At 45.5% G+C, this 16,968-nt stretch overlaps 1 protein-coding gene and 1 pseudogene across 2 annotated transcripts in view; one reads left to right on the forward strand and one right to left on the reverse strand.

Moving 5' to 3' along the window:
* The window catches only part of LOC144168771 (calpain-5-like), a 189,319-nt gene that overhangs the window by 119,063 nt on the left and 53,288 nt on the right, over positions 1–16,968 (reverse strand). The window lies entirely within an intron of this gene.
* Positions 2,253–3,981, forward strand: LOC144170884 (uncharacterized; annotated as a pseudogene).

Consider the following 16,968-nt stretch of genomic DNA (forward strand, 5'->3'; position numbering starts at 1 on the left):
GTGTGAGATTTATCGTCTCGCACACAAATTTCAGGTGTACTTGCCGGGTTTGCGATGGCGAAAGCAGTTTTCACAGGGCCCACGCGAAGCCCGCCGTTCCACCATCAGCTCGGCGCACGGGGAACGCCGGCCGATTAGCCGCCGGACCATTCGCTGCGCCATCTACATTGCGCTCTGCGAGTGATGGACATTAAGAGCCCGCAGGAGAGAGCGAAGTCGGCGCTCCTGTTTATCTTGCTCGGTGGTCTGAACATAACCTAAGATTTATTCAAAGTTGCGCGCCGCGCAAACGGCGGCGCGGGCTGCGTATTTTGTAGCACCAGTGATAACACAAGGACGGCGATGCTCACGCGGCGCCAACGCTGCTGCCGCAAATATTGAAAGCATGTCACGGGCAAGCGAGCAAGGCATGCGCACAGCGCGCCTAACATGCCAGTTCCTTGAGCCTCGACCCGGCGCTTGCTGGCTGCAGATGGCGCAGCAATGCAGTTTTGCGGCGCTCCGCCACGCGCTGCACATCCCGAAAACTTTTGCTGGCGACTGTACATGCGGAATGCTTCCCAAATTGTTTTTCTTCACAAGAGTTTCCGCCCGATGACACAGAACCAAGATGTCCGAATTTGTGTTGGCAACTCCTGCTCAAAGTTTTCGAAGTATTCCCGCGCTGCCCAATTTGCAGTCCCTAATCAGCACCTCACGAGTGCGAGTGCCACGCGGCATTATGACATTCAGAGCGAATGTCAACAATTCGGCGCTACAGGAGAACGCCGAATGACATTTGAGCCAAATGATATTGAGCTGCTAAATGAGGTCCCGGACCTCAGTGAGCGGCCGAATGAGTTGCCTCGACAGCAGTGGCACGTCACTAGGCAAGAAAAATCAGTAATAAACCAAGGAATACTGTTTCTAAAAGCTGTCAGTAAACTGATATTTTCCTCTTCGTGTTGTTGTTTAATAAAGAAAGACAAACAGGTACTAACAAAAAAGAAAATCTCGTTCCCAGTGCGCGCGCTACCCTAGTAGGGATTTTTTGTGGACTTGCCTCGGCTTGTGATGTCACCTACTCATATCACCTAAACCGGGGATTTTCTTATTTTTATTTATATTAAATTTTACTTTGTTATGCTTCTCGCACACGTGGGCGAGAAGCACACAGTATTGCGCACGGCTTTTAGGGGGGTAAAATAGTGCACGGCCGCGGAGGCGGCAAAACAGGACGGAATGAGAATGACTGTAAGGAGATAGCGGACGTCGACACCACGAGCATCAGGCATGGGAACAGACAGAAGCAAGACTAACATCTGTGTTACCCTCCATTATGAATTCTTTTCAATCCGACGCAATAGAACCTGCACATCGTTTAGGGTCCTTTTCACCGAACAAAGCTAGCCCCGTCATCGCTATGTTTACTAATTTCAAACAAAAACAAAAAGTACTTTCCCTACGCAGTCAACGCAAACATCGAGGACAAACGAGGACATCGCTGTAAATGAGGATTTCTCTGTTACCACTCGCATTGCAAGAAGAAAACTGATCGAATTTGCTAAAAATCAGCCTGGATACCCTTCTTTCCAACTCAGCTACAAAAGATTACTTATAGACAAGAAATTTTACATCTACAACGCCAGCATTGACACCGTACAGCAAATTGAAACTCGAGACGAGTACTACCAAACATCATTTTCTTCACCTATAATTTCCATTCTTTTTTGCAATGTAAGAAGTGTACTTAACAAACATGAGTCGTTGTCAGGGGCGATTGACACATGTTCCGCCCACATTATTGCGGTAACAGAAACTTGGCTTTCCGCACATGTGCGCGACACAGAAATTTTTTACAATGTCTCTCACTTTTCCATTTATCAGAATAGGCAGAATCTGAGCTAGTTGGATCATACTTGAATTAATACTGGTCAGCCTAAATTTTAACTGGGTACGCAGACAATGACAAGAAACAAAGCACAAGCGCTGACACTACCAACTGAACTGAGTGGACACGGCAACCCCGCCGTGGCTATGTCGCCTGATACTCCGCTTTTTGTGCAGGTGCTTCTTGGAATTCTTTCTCTTGCTGCGGCCTCTGGGAACGCGCTTACATCTATCAAGGACATGCACACAACGTGCCTTTGGTGCTTGTCTCCGACGACATTTTCCATGGATCGACACGGACCATGAAAGTTGCGTATCTACCACACGTGGATACATCGTACGGCGCAGCTAGTTCGAGCACGTTGACGTCACCAGGGGACCACATGACAGTCTGGCTGGCAGCTATAAAGGACGGACACGGGCCAACACTCTTCAGTGGACACGGCAACCCCGCCGTGGCTATGTCGCCTGACACTCCGCTTTTTGTGCAGGTGCTTCTTGGAATTCTTTCTCTTGCTGCGGCCTCTGGGAACAACGCTTACATCTATCAAGGACATGCGCACAACGTGCCTTTGGTGCTTGTCTCCGACGACGTTTTCCATGGATCGACACGGACCATGAAAGTTGCGTATCTACCAGACGTGGATACATCGTACGGCGCAGCTAGTTCGAGCACGTTGACGTCACCAGGGGACCACATGACAGTCTGGCTGGCAGCTATAAAGGACGGACACGGGCCAACACTCTTCAGTGGACACGGCAACCCCGCCGTGGCTATGTCGCCTGACACTCCACTTTTTGTGCAGGTTGGTGACCCCAAATATGGCTTTCATAGTAACCATCTTTGCATAGTGGTGTTGCCGTGTCCACACACGTTGGGAATTAGCGCGAGTGAATGTTTCTCTGTAGCGTGTTTTCTACTAAAACTGTCCGGAGACGTCGAAGAGAATCCAGGCCCTGTTGAAGATATGATCAAAGAAGTGCTGCAGTCGCAGAGGGAAATCCTGGCTAAAATTACTGACATTCAGGAAAAGCAGCAAGCCTCGGAGACGGCAATGTCGCTTGTTGAAAAAAGACTGGAAACGATCGAAAGTAAATTACTTGGCGTTGACGAAGTTAACACGAGACTTGTTACTCTTGAAGGCTCTATGAGAAACTTTGATGAACAGTTCAACCAAATGTCAAAACGAATAGACGATCTCGAAAATCATTCAAGACGTAATAACATCATCGTTAGAGGAATAGAGGAGGAAGAGCTTGAAACTGAGGCGGTACTCATACGAAAAGTAAACGATGAAGTGTTTGGGAACATTCTGAAACAAAAATTGCACTCTATCGAAAGAATTCACCGGTTAGGTAGGAAGATACCGGGAACAAATCGGCCAGTGATACTCCGAGTAGGCGATTTCAGGGAAAAAAAACCAAGATATTTAAACACTGTTCGAAATTAAAGGGAACCCCATTCAGCGTGCAAGAAGATTTTTCTAAACGAGTGGCCGCTACTCGGAAAAACTTGTGGAACTCGACAGCAGAGGAGAGGAAAACCGGAGCCAAGGTTATATGGGCTTTCGACAAGATAAAAGTTAACAATGTGCTCTACGCTTGGGATGAAGTAAACAGCCGCCGGTATGCGTACCCGGCTTCTCCGGCCACGCCTCGTTCGGCTTCGGAAAATGACTGACTCCATGGAAATAAATCTGAATGTTTCAAAGTTTTGAACGTTAATGCAAGAAGCGTCCTGAATAAACTAGATACTCTAGAAAGCATTATAATCGAACACGACGCAGACGCATTGATAATCACGGAAACGTGGCTGCATCCAGACGTATCTGATGTTGAACTGACGCCCCCCGGATATTCGATAATCAGAAAGGACCGCCGCACTAGAGGGGGCGGAGTAGCTATCGTTATCAAAAACGACATTTCCTTTGCGGTACTGGATGATAGAACCGATCTTGAAACAGTTTGGATTAAAACTGCTTTAAACGACCGTAATGTTCTGATCGGCGGTTTCTACAGGCCACCCAACTGTCCTGTAGAAGTGCTTATTAACTTGGAAGCATTTATGAACTTTCACATGAGCCCAGATGACACCATATTCCTTGCGGGGGATTTTAATTTAGCTGGAATTGATTGGGTATCCAGCTCTCCAGGAGTGACGGAAGTGCGGAGCTGTGACCAGTTATTAAATATTGCATTTAATTTTAACCTAACACAAATTGTGTCAGGTTTCACTAGGGTTGGCGCTGAAACTTTGACGCTTTTAGATCTTGTTTTTGTTTCAAATCGCCTATGTCCTTTTGTTGCGAACTGTGACATCCAAGATGGTATATCGGACCATAAAATGGTGGTAACGTCTTTGAGTATGTGTGCGCGTAAACTCGTTCGGCCTCCGAAAGTACCGGTATTGAAATTTGCTTTAGCTGACGATGTATCTATTTTAGATTACCTCGAAGTATCGTTGGATACATTTTTAGGCCTAGGAGATTCTGGCGCAAGCGTAGACGATCTATGGAATTTCTTCTCAGACATGGTCAATCACTGTGTGCTATGCTTTGTGCCTAAAAAATTCAAAACTACGAATAGAAAGAATCCCTGGATAACCAGAGAGATAATTCACGTAAAAAGAAGGCTAAAACGGATGCGAGCATCTTCTTCAAAAAACTGCCGACCCATCGATAAAAGCCGCATTTCTACTATGAGTCGTGAATTGAAACAGCTCATCAAGGAATCAAAAAATAAATTCTATAACGTAACATTAAAATCTTTTTTGGAAAACGCCCCTGGAAAATTTTGGCGATACGTTCATCCCCCACCCGCCTCTTCGCATGATAACAGAGACAGCGCCCCAAACAAGCCACACGCTTTCAACTCTTTCTTTTCGTCGGTCTTTACGCGTGATAACGGCGTCCTGCCCGATTTTACAGATGAATCAGTAAGGCCCCCATTTGATGATATAACGATTGACGAACAGGGTGTGTTTAACCTTCTGCTTAACATAAATACTAAGAAAAGTACCGGACCTGACGGAATTCCTAATGAATTTTTGAAAAGATATGCAGAGTGGGTATCTAAATTCTTAACTGTAATTTTCCAAGCTTCTATTAACCAGTGTTCCTTTCCTGGAGCATGGAAGCGTGCTAAAATTATTCCAATTCATAAAAGTGGTAGCAAATCAGACGCTACAAATTATAGGCCGATTTCCCTCACTAGCACTTGTTCGAAGTTATTTATTTATTTATTTATTTATTTATTATTTATTAGAGTACCCTCAGGGCCCTTAGGGCATTACAGAGGGGGTGGGTACAACATTTCATAACACACAAAGGAATAAAAAACAAGGAAAAAAAAACAAAGAAAAGAGACAAATATCAGAAGCGCAAATTACGAAGGCAACATAAATCAACTGAAAAAAAAGAATGCGTTTGTAGTAAGAATTCAAGCATATAAAAGACAAAGATAGATAATGGAAAGCGCATAGAGTTACAAAAATTGCTGAGAAACTGCAGTCTTAAACAACAAAGGGTCTGTTATTGTTACAACGGAACAGGGAAGGTGGTTCCAATCGGCACACGTTTTCGGTAAGAAGGCTGCTGAAAAGAATTTCGTGCGGCAAAATGGAATGGCAACCTTATGCTGGTGATCAATGCGTGATGAGTGGTACGATGGTTGTGAAATCAGGTCTCGCTTCATTGAAGGGTGGTGAAAAAATATCTTATGAAAAAAATGAAGTCGCGCCAGTTTCCTCCGGACAGTTAAATTGGGTAGGTCAAGGTTAGATTTCATTTCTGATATGCTAGCAGTACGGGAATAATTAGAACAAATGAACCGAGTTGAGCGGTTCTGAACAGATTATAACGCGTTGATTAGATTGTGCTGCGCGGGATCCCATATAGCGGACGCGTACTCGAGTTTTGGGCGAATTAGAGATCGGTATAGTAGAATTTTAAGGGACAGCGGAGCGCGAGAAAAGTTGCGGCGCAAGTATCCGAGCGTTCGGTTAGCGTTATTACAGATGTAGGTAACATGCGTGTGCCAAGATAGGTTGTTGGTAATGTAAACGCCGAGGTACTTATATGAAGAGACATGCTGGAGGGGGACTGCGTTAATTCTGTAGGTACAAGCGGGAGAAATAGATCGCCGGGTTATTGCCATGCACTTAGATTTGTTAGAGTTGAGTGTCATAAGCCATTTATTGCACCAGGTTGAGACAGTCTCAAGGTCTGCCTGTAGGAGTTGGTTATCTGATTCGTTGGTTATTTCGCGGTAAAGGACACAATCGTCTGCAAATAGCCTTATAGAGGAGCTAATACTGTCGGGGAGATCATTAATATATATAAGGAAAAGTAAAGGGCCTAAAACGGAACCTTGCGGTACGCCAGATGTTACTTTTGAAAGAGGCGAGTTATAGTCATTAGTTGTTACAAACTGAGTGCGATCACTCAGAAAGCATTCAATCCATTTAAAAATGTTCGGGTCAATGTTTAAGGCACTAATTTTCAGGAGGAGTAATTGGTGAGGTACTGTATCGAAAGCCTTTTGAAAGTCAAGAAAAATGCAATGCACAAGTGAGCCGCGATCTAAAGCTGATGCTATGTCATTAGTAAAATAAAGAAGTTGGGTTTCGCATGAGTAACTTTTTCGGAATCCGTGCTGGTAGGGAGTAAAAAAGGAGTTTGATTCTAGGAAGGAGACAAGGTTGGAGTAAATTATATGTTCTAACATTTTACAAGGAACACTGGTTAGGGAAATTGGTCTGTAATTGAGAGGAGACTGTGTGTTACCAGACTTGTGCAGAGGGACCACCTTCCCCACTTTCCAGTCAAGCGGCAAAGTGGAGCTCTGAATAGATTGCGAAAAGATTAGGGACAAATAAATTGATGAATACAGTGCAGTATTTTTTAGAAACTTCGAGTTGATTTCATCTACGCCACAAGAAGAGGATAACTTAAGGTTGTGAATTAAATGTTGCACTCCAACGGCATCAACGGTCACAGGATACATAGGTAAAAAATCACGACTAGGCATTTGTGGCAACGCAGATGCAGAACAATTCGAAAAAGAAGTAACAAAAAAATCATTTAATGCAATGCAACAGTCTTCACAGCGAACTGGCTGCCCGTCTGAGTTCGTAAGCGAAATGTTTTTCTTTTCACTAGGTTTAACAGTTTTCCAAAACTTAGAAGGGTTGGTTGCAAGAATTGAGGGAAGGGTATTATTAAGAAAAACGCGCTTGGCTTCCTTGATAGCTGCTCTGTAATCGGAAAGGGCGGATTTGTACACGTGCCAACGGGCGAACGAGTTAGTCTGCTTTGCCTGACGGAACAACCGTTTCTTTTTATTCCGCATTTTTTTTAAATCAGTTGTGAACCAAGGGGACCGTTGTCGACCCTTGATAACGTATGTGGGTATGTATCGCGTGATTAAAGATTCAACTTTCGTTCTGAACAAGTTCCAGTTTTCTTGAACAGTGCGATCAAAGAAGCCATGAGCAAAGCTCTCAAAATGCGATTCGAGTTCCCTGTTGATTGAGTCATAATCGCCACGTGAGTAGTCTCTTATTGTTTTCCGATTGTTTGACCGACGCCTTAAAGAACCTGTAAGATTGAAGTGCACGAAACAGTGGTCACTTATGCCTGGGATATATGAAATAGAATGCACGAGGTCTGGTACAGTGGTGAGGAGGAGGAGTGAAACTTTATTTTTGATCAGAATAAAAGAGAGTTAGGGCATGTGGCCCTCCGCACAGGTGCAGTCCTTATTCCGGGACCCCATTGGTCAAGGCCGCCACTCTCGCCCGTCGAACTAGAGCCCTTTGAGTCTCCAGCCCCGAGCAATTGAGCAGGGCTGCCTCCCATGCCTCTCTGGTAGGGGAAGGGTTGGGGGATAACGCAGGGTTGCGCTGGCATGCCCACACCATGTGGAAGGTGTCGGACACCTCCCCACAGTGCAGACACCGCCCATCGGTTTTAGGGTCGAAATGCTTTGCTACTGCAGGGCACATAAATGTGTTCGTCTGCAGGCGCCGCAGTATTCGCTCATCGGCCTTGCTCAGACCCTTTGCAGGGGCTGGGTAAAGCCGGCGGTTATCGCAGTAATGTTTTACGATTTCTCTAAACCGCAGAAGTGGTTTGCTAATCTCCGAGCCGGGAGAGCATGGGTGAGGCGCCCGGTGTGTAAGCGCTCGGGCAGCCGCGTGCGCGGCCTCGTTACCTCTCAGACCCTGATGCCCCGGAGACCACACAATTTCTTTAGGTGCGGGGTCTACGAACCGCACCACTCGTTTTAAAATTCTGTAGGCCAAGGGTGGTACCGTGCCCGCTAAATAGCTTTCACAGGCTCGGCGAGAGTCCGTGATTATTGTCCTTGACTTCGGGTCCGAGGCGGCGAGCGCTATGGCAATCGCCTCGGCTTGCGTGGAGTTAGGAGCCCGGTAGGAGAGCCCATCGACTTGCTGGTCCCTGTGAATTACAGCGGCAGTAAAGAACCCTAGAGGCGACGGTCCTGCCACATCAACGTAGAACACACCTCGCCCATTTCCGTATTTCCTTTCCAGGGTCTTAGCGCGTGCTTCCCTCCTGCCTTCGTGAGTGTGCTTTTCCATGTTACGCGGAAGTGGATGCACCCAGAGCCTGTGCCGCCACAACTCTGGGAGTTTGCACGTCTCCTCTGGGATGCACTCATGTTTGATTTGTAGGCGATTAAGCAAGTGGCGCCCGGACGCCGTTTGTGCGAGTCTAGTGTACTGATTTGTGAGATGAGCCTCTTTCAGCTCTTGATACGAATTGAGCACTCCCAGCGCCGATAACCTGGTGTTGGAGGTAGCCACCGGGAGGTCAAGGGCTCGTTTTGTGGTGAATGAGATCAAGAACATTTGATGAAGTAGGGCCCATTCTTGTTGGCTGCGTTACGAGTTGGGTGAGGTTAAAGTCTTCGCACAGTTCCACAAAATGTAAACTGTCGGCTGAAGTTGTGCTTGACGAAGAACAAGGAAGTGACCAGTTTATTTTCGGGTAGTTAAAATCGCCTAGGAGCAGAACAGGTGTATGCGGGTACCTTTTGACAATATCATTCAAAACATCGTGCAGCTGCTCGCAAAACACTGGTGTCGCACTCGGAGGGCGGTAACAGCCACAAATTATGACATTTTGATGGTTGACATGGACGGAAACACAAAGAAATTCTAAAAGTGATGTTATTACTACCGGGCTAGAAACTATATAATCAGCTACGGCTATAAGCACACCACCTCCTGGCGATTCGTCTCGATCACATCTGTAAATGGTATAATTATTTTCACAATCGAACAGCTCTGCACTTGCGATGTTAGGGGTAAGCCAGGTTTCCGTTAACACTACAACATCAGCGGCGCAGTCATCAAAAATTGAAGATAATGCATCGCGTTTGTTAAGAACACTTCGTACGTTAGAATATAAAAATGAGTAGTTACGATAAGTGGCCGAGGGGTGCACTTTGTTAGGATAAAAGCGTATCTCCGTCGGCATGCGTAGCGGAGGACGAAGCCTCTGATAGGTTCAGCGCATGCGTATGCAGCTCAGAAACGCTGTCTGTCACCGGAGAGTACACAAAGCACTTTTTGTTGATGTACAGCTTATTGTACTTGACGCTATACTTCTCGCCACTCGCCTTGCCGAATTCAAAAAGCTTTTTGCGCACGCTTCTTGTGGCGCGGCTGAAATCCTCACTGATTGATGCATTAGACTCGCGAAAACTACTTCTAGACTGCAGAATGCTTTCTCGGAACTTGAAAGAAGCAAATTTTACGATCACTGGTCGAGATTTGTCAGCTACAAATCTGCCTAGCCTGTGCGCGCGGGATATGCGGTCGTCGCTACTTCCCAGGTTTAGCTGCAGAACTTCATTGAGGATCTGGCAAACTTGATTGCGCCCACGTTTCCGATGCGCAGTGTTCAATTCCATAGAAAATCAAGTTTTCTCTGCTAGAACGATCTTCAAATTCGTCAAGACGCTTGTTGACCGAAAGTACCTCTGCTACCTGTTGACGATTCGGCTCACTGTCTGAGACCCGGACACATTCCTCAACGGCGCATAATCGGTTGTCTAATTCTGCCACTTTTTGTTCAAGAGACACTTGCGCCTCTCTAACTTCGTTAATGGATTCCATAAGTTCATCGTGTTTTGCGTCTATCTTAGAGTGCAGCCCCTTAATCAACGAAATTAACTCGTTGTATTGCTTCCCCGTATCTTCTTTTGGCGGGCCCGGGTTTTCCTCAACATCACCGGACATAACCAGAAGCCTAACGACATGAACGCACTCGCAAATGGACATAAGCAAAACTTGTGGGCATGGAAGCATCAGCAAACAAACATTGTTTGTTTTTTTAGCATAGAGGGCATAGCATAGCATAGAACATATAGTGTCGAAGCATCTATTATGCTACCTTAACGATTACCATATTTTAAACAAATGCCAACATGGATTCCGCCAGGGACTCTCTACAGTAACTCAGCTAATTGAAACTATCCATGATCTCTCGTACACAATAAGCAGCCGAAGTCAAACAGACATAATATTCCTAGACCTTGCCAAGGCTTTCGATAAGGTATCGCACCCTAAGTTGCTATTAAAAATTAACACCTTGTTTAGAAACCCCCGGTTATCTGAGTGGTTCTCGTCATACCTTAGGCATAGAGAACAATTTGTCGAATATGAGGGCTTTCAATCTTCCTTCTCGCCTGTGGAGTCTGGTGTACCCCAGGGAAGTGTTCTGGGCCCCCTGCTATTTCTGTTGTTTATTAATGACATGCCGCGTAACATTACTGTTCCAGTCAGACTGTTCGCAGATGACTGCGTATTGTACAACCGTATTGAAAGGCCTGCCGACCAGATCGAATTAAATGACAATCTGCAAAAAATAAAAAAACTGGTGTGACAGCTGGCAAATGGTTTTGAACATCCAAAAAACTGTATACATGTCTATTACTAGAAAACGAAGTGTTATTGATTATGTTTATTGCATTGAAGGTGTGCCGTTGAGAAAAGTATCAACAATTACGTACTTGAGTTTGAAGCTTACATCTGATATGCGTTGGAATGAACATGTAGATTATGTATGCAATAAGGCCAGAAAAGCATTGTGGTCACTTCGAAGAAATGTGTTTAATGCCACCCCTGAAGTTAAATCTTTAGCGTACAAAACCTTAATACGACCAATTATCGAATATGCTAAAATTGTGTGGGACCCGTACACTTCCGGATGTCATTCGAAACTGGACAAGATTCAGCGGCTTGCGGCAAGATTTATTTTCAACAAATATAGGCGCTGCCACTCCCCCACCGAATTATGTGAACTTGCTGAACTTCCTTCTTTAGAATTGAGAACTGAATATGACCGATTGAAGTTTCTTTTTCTTATTATTCATGGCCATGTTAAAATTGACAAAAATGAGTACTTTCGCATAACTCCCGACGAATATTTTCGCAGTCGTCACAGCATGTATATCCCGCCTCCGACTGTTCGTAATGACTGTTTTAAATACAGTTTCTTTCCTAGAGCAATAAAGCAATGGAATATGTTAACAGACGCCGCAGTAAGGACGTCATCTATAAATGAATTTCTCAAAATTGTGAAAGGCACACACGTTCGCGCTGAAGGACCTAACCAAAAGTGAACCATGTCATCACCTGTGTTTGTAACGCTTATTATTGCTGCCTCAATGTTGCACTTCCAAAGTATTTTGTGTTTGCATTTCCTGAGATGTACTTTGTTTCTTCCTGTATTCAAGTGTATTGTACCCTTCCACTCCTGTCATAGCCCAACAATGGGCTGACAGTATCGATAAATAAATAAATAAATAAATAAATAAATTACGCCTCCTCGTGTACATTTATACCCTCTAGCCACGTGGTCCCGGAGCAACATTGCGCAGAAATAGTTTTTCTTTATCGGTTAGCGAAACCGACGCAGTACTGATACAATCGTCGGCGCCCTCTTCAATTTCCATAGCTTCGATGATCTCACGCGCCAGCCTAGCCTATCGTTGTCTTTATGCATGGTAATCGAACTCGGTCGTTGATCCAACGGCCGGTCTGGCCAATGTAGCTTTTCCCGCACGATAACGGTAGCCTGTACACAACCCCCTGCGCACATGCTGCGTACTTGGTACGGTGGTTGGTTGTGCGCTGGCTCGCTCTCATTGGCTGGTTGACGCGGCGGCACATGGCATACCCTTTGTTTGGGGCTGAGCACACAACCGTCACCCGAGTTCGAGAACACAAGGCCAAGGGGTCAACAGAAAGTGTCCCGTCAGGACATTTGGCCACGCACCTCCGAGATTGCTCCAAGTGTGAAGCTGACTTCAATGGTGTCATTACCATGCATAAAGACAACGATAGGCTGGCGCGTGAGATCATCGAAGCTATGGAAATTGAAGAGGGCGCCGACGATTGTATCAGTACTACGTCGGTTTCGCTAACCGATAAAGAAAAACTATTTCTGCGCAATGTTGCTCCGGGACCACGTGTCTAGAGGGTATAAATGTACACGAGGAGGCGTAATAAAATTCAGTTGGTAGTGTCAGCGCTTGAGCTTCGTTTCTTGTCATTGTCTGCGTACCCAGTTAAAATTTAGGCTGACCAATATTAATTTCCATTTATCGTTGCGACCGTACCGAACGTCGAGGCGGAGGCGTTCTTGTAGCCATATCAAAAGATATTCCATCCAAGTGCGTACATATTAACAGTCATTTAGAAATAATTTGGGCCTCTATGACGCTTCACCATCAAAATATAGTCTTCGGTGTTTGCTATCGACCTCCTTTTTTCTTAATGACGTTTATGAATGGGCTACATGACTCAAACAACGCAATTTCTACACGCTATCCTTCCTCGTGCCTTTTTCTTCAGGGTGACTTTAACTTTCCTAACATTTGTTGGAGTACTCAACCGCCTCACATATCGCCATTTTCGATTGAAGCAAGTAATTTTTTAGATTTGTGCTCTGTATTTTCTTTAAGCCAATTGATAACACAACCGACTAGAACACTAAATAACACAGCAAGTACTTTAGACCTTCAACGAACAGACCTGATTTTGCTTCATCTGCCACCCATTCCCCTGGATTGAGTGATCATTTGTTGTTGACGTTTCACATTAGCGCAATCCCCCCAAGAAAAGCAAAAGAGGAGAAATATATTCGTGACTACAAGAACGCTGACGTCCAAGCTATTAGCAATGAAATGTCAGCCTTCACCGACTCATTCTTGCTGCACTTTGATGACCGGTCTGTTCAATGTAATTGGGATTTATTCTCGAGTAAAATTCACCAACTAATGGATAAATATATTCCCAATCATGTAGTTACATCTTATCTCCATGCACCATGGTACAACTCGTATATCAAGCGCCTCTCTAACCGTAAGAAGCGCTTTTACCGATTAGCCAAAAAGTCCCCCACTAGTTCCCGCTGGGATACTTATCGCGTCGCTTCTGAAGCTTACGTCCATGCAATAAAAAATGCTAAAAAATCTTTCTTATCTACAGTACTACCGTCTATGCTAAAGACTAACATTAGGAAATTTTGGCGCGTCATTAATCCACCCGCTCATGATGATACTGGCCTCGAGGACTACTTTAACAATCCAGTGCCTTCTAATATGTGTGCGTATATCTTAAACGACACTTTTGTGAAAAACCTTTTCCAACACTACTGTCGATAAGCTTCCGGCCGTCCAACATTTCGAATTATTGCCATGTCTCAAGTGATTGTCGATGTTCTTGGCATTTCCAAATTAATTGACGGTTTACAGAATCATTTGACTTAATTACTGCAAATTTTATAAAAAGTAGAAGTGCTTATTGTTTTATACTACTAACAAAACTTTTCCAACAATTACTAAATACATTTACGTTACCCGCCGCGTGGAAAATCGGGAAGGTGGTTCCTCTGTACAAAACTTGAAATAAATCTGATCCCGCTAATTACCGCCCAATTTCACTCACCAGCACATGTTGTAAAATGCTCGAACATGTTATTTTTTCTAATCTAGTTAAATGTCTTGAATCTAGCTCATTTTTCACGCCGGCACAGCACGGCTTCCGGAAATCATACTCTTGTGAAACTCAACTGGTAACATTTCCACACCGTCTTCACCGTATTCTTGATCGTTCGTCTAATGCAGATTGTATTTTTTTAGACTTTAGCAAGGCTTTTGACAAGGTCTCTCATAAACTCCTGCTTCACAACCTACGCCAACTAAATATCGATGATAACCTTCTAAAATGGATTGAATGTTTTCTTACTAATCGTTCGCAATTCGTTGCAGCAAACGGCTACAACTTACCCCTACGAGACGTCACTCCGGTGTACCTCAGTGGTCAGTGTTGGGGCCGCTGTTATTCTTAATTAACGATCTCTCCTCCCTGGTAACTTCTAAAATCTATCTTTTTGCTGATGATTGCGTCATTTTCCGAGAGATCAACACCGACACCGATTGCGCAATTCTTCAGTCTGATCTTACTAGTATCGCTAACTGGTGTCATGAATGGCGAATGGAGCTCAACACTAAGAAATGCAAAGTCCTGCGTGTATCTCGTACAAACGCCACTCAATCTCTTTATTTTCTTAATAATTACGCTTTAGAATTTCTGTCTCTTATAAGTACCTTGGCGTTCACATCACATCAACTGGGCCCTTCACCTCGAATACGTTATTAACAATGCTAACCGTATGCTGGGATATATAAGGCGAAACTTTTTTAACGCCCCGTCCGAGCTTAAACTGTTGCTTTTTACAACACTAGTACTTTAGAAACGAAAAAGAGACGCCGACCAGTCCAAACAAAACGTTCTGACGTGTCGGCTTCCAGCACGGAAGCCTTGTTCACCAGAAGCCTTGATCACCAGAACTGGGTCGTTTAAGTGGGCTTGAGTAATCTCTGCAAAGAGCGTGCGTAGATCGGGTTTAGATTTCCGTCGTCACGATTGAGTGTATTAGACGTGGTCTGAATGATTAGTGATTCCAGATGTAGCCGTGATGCTGTCACTTTTTCTGTTGCGACGATTCTTGCATTATCCCAATCAATCTTGTGGTCATTCACGATGGCGTGTTCGGCTAAAGCATTGTTGCAGACGCTATTATTCTTTACGTCACGTGCGTGCTGCTGCAGACGATTCTTATAATTTCCTGATTCCCCGATATACACGCTGCTGCAGTTTGCACAAGGTATCTCGTATACCACACCGGGGAAGCGCTCCTTGGGCAAGCAGTCCTTGACTCTCACGAGCTCATGGCGCAACGTGGGCCACCTGCACGTCATATTCCCGTAGGACACGTGCCAAACATTCACTTGTTCCTGGAAGGTAGGGCACAGGAGCTCGCGTCATCGGGGCAGGAGGCGCGTCCAGTTGTCCCCGTCGGGTCAGTTGGCGTTCCATTGCGCTTATAAAGTGCCTCGGGTAACCGCAGCTAGCCAGGTCGCCCCGTACCTTTGCCGTGTCCACCACCGCATCCTCGGGCTTCAAGCACAATCTTTTCGCACGCTGCAGTAGCGTGCTAACAACAGCCCTCTTGTGGGAAGCGGGGTTCACGGAGCTGAAGTTCAGGTAGCGGCCTGTGTGCGTTTCCTTGCGGTACATGCTGAAACTTAGCCTCTGGCCCTGCCGAGACGCGAGGACGTCCAGGAAGGGAAGTTTGCCATCTGCCTCCTCTTCTAACGTGAACTGAATGGTACGTTCCATACTGTTGAGGTGGGCCAGCAAGCTGTTCGCCGCGTCTTTCTGAACGACGCAGAAACAATCGTCGACATAACGCAAGAACACTTTTGGTTCAGGGGCAAAGGAGGCTAGCGCGCGTGCTTCCAGCGCTTCCATGGTCAGGTTCGCCGCCGTGACCGAAATAGCGGCACCCATTGGGTCCCCTGCCTTTGCTTGTAAAAATGGCCCATAAAGACGAAGTACGTATTGTTCAGGCAAAAATCTAGAAGCCTGCGTAGTTCTGGCACATCCATCGGTGATCTCCCGGGCAACGTCTCATCAGAGTCGAGAGCAGCGGTGCATACGTTGACAGCCAGGTCAATCGGAACGCTCCTGAAAAGGGACATCACGTCGAAGGACACCATGAAGTCGTCTTTGTCGATCAAGGTGTTGCGAGTCTTCTCGACAAAATCGAAAAAATTACGAACGTGAGTGGTACCTTTGCCGACTAGCGGAGCCAGAACTTGGAGCAGGAACTTCGACAGGCTGTTCTCGACCGGCTGTTTTCGACAGGCTGTTTTCGTTCCTAATGTACCCTCCCGGCCAGACAGGATTCCGTCATGCTCTCGACTTCACAACACTAGTACGTTCAAAATTAGAGTACGCCGCACCGATATGGGATACCACTCACGAAATGCTAACAACTGCACCTGAACTTGTACAGAACAGTACAATTCGCTTCATTCTCTCCAATTATAACCGAGGTGCAAGCATAACAGGAATGAGAAATACACTTAGCCTACCTACGTCGTCGAAAGCTTTTTCGTCTGTGTTCCATAAATTGTATCACCGCCCGGAACTCAGTAAATCAATTCCACCACCTCAGTACACTTCCCATCGCATTGATCACTCTCACAAAGTCGGTGTTGAATGGTGCAACACAAAAACCTTCTGTCATTCATTTCTCCCCGGTACATCCCGCGAATGGAACCACCTTCCCCGTGACATTGTTAATATTGATGATAACCTGAATTTTCGCGAGAATGTAGCTAATGTGGTATATTCAGGAACAATCTAATGTTTTTGTTGTTATGATACTCACTGCACTGTATTATTTTTTTTTGCTTTTTAACCCACTCCCCCTCTGTAATGTCTTTGGCCCTGAGGGGTACAATAAATAAATAAATAAATTAATTAATAAATAAATAAATGAGAAGAAAGACGAAGAGCAGGTGGAAGGAGAGATCGTGGTTCGAGGCGGCCTAAGGAGGCGGGACCCGAGTTCTGGGAACCCGCAAGGCACCGGCGGCACTGACCCGTTGGCCTCCTCAAGCAGTCGATGCGGGTACTCCTGGGCTCCGCTCCGTTGGTCGCAGCCCCGGATTGCACGGACACACGCACCAGCGGCTCCGCCCCACTGGCCC

Source organism: Haemaphysalis longicornis, unplaced genomic scaffold, assembly GCF_048455015.1.
Source record: "Haemaphysalis longicornis isolate Haplotype H1 unplaced genomic scaffold, Haemaphysalis longicornis Haplotype H1 scaffold_2, whole genome shotgun sequence".
NCBI lineage: Eukaryota > Metazoa > Arthropoda > Arachnida > Ixodida > Ixodidae > Haemaphysalis > Haemaphysalis longicornis.